The sequence below is a fragment of the Charadrius vociferus genome, unplaced genomic scaffold, assembly GCF_000708025.1.
Source record: "Charadrius vociferus isolate BGI_N301 unplaced genomic scaffold, ASM70802v2 scaffold323, whole genome shotgun sequence".
NCBI classification, from domain to species: domain Eukaryota; kingdom Metazoa; phylum Chordata; class Aves; order Charadriiformes; family Charadriidae; genus Charadrius; species Charadrius vociferus.
Window position 1 is genome coordinate 771,332 of NW_009647692.1, and position 498 is coordinate 771,829.

At 61.2% G+C, this 498-nt stretch overlaps 1 protein-coding gene across 1 annotated transcript in view; it reads right to left on the bottom strand.

The window, feature by feature from the left end:
- RAP1GAP2 (RAP1 GTPase activating protein 2) overlaps window positions 1-498 on the bottom strand; it is a 76,676-nt gene that overhangs the window by 72,076 nt on the left and 4,102 nt on the right. The window lies entirely within an intron of this gene.

Genomic DNA, 498 nt, shown 5'->3' on the forward strand with positions numbered 1-498 from the left:
CCTGCCTGCCCTGCCCTGCCTACCCTGCCTGCTCTGCAATGCCTGCTCTGCCTGCCCTGCCTACCCTCCCCTGCCTACCCTGCCTGCTCCCCCCTACCTGCCCTCCCCTGCCCTGCTCACAGCCCCACGCTTCACCCACGTCTCGTCACAGGAGAGGCATAAGCGCTGCTCAGGTGCAGTGTATGGGCAAGCTGGAACCTGGGACTGGGACCCTGGGGGGAAGAAAAGACCTAGAGGCTCAAGATGCAATGGGGTCCTTGGGAAGGTTTAGTCACCTGGGGGGCACTTCTGTAGCATCGCTGGAGCAATACCCACCAGGGAAAGCTGAAGATCTTGCCCACTAAACCTGCCTGGGGCTTTTAGACTGAAAGGGCTGTTTTCATAGAATCACAGAAGGGTCTGGGTTGGAAGGGACCTTAAAGATCCCCTCCTCCCCTCCCCTGCCCTGGGCAGGGACACCTCCCCCCAGCCCAGGTTGCTCCAAGCCCCGTCCAACCT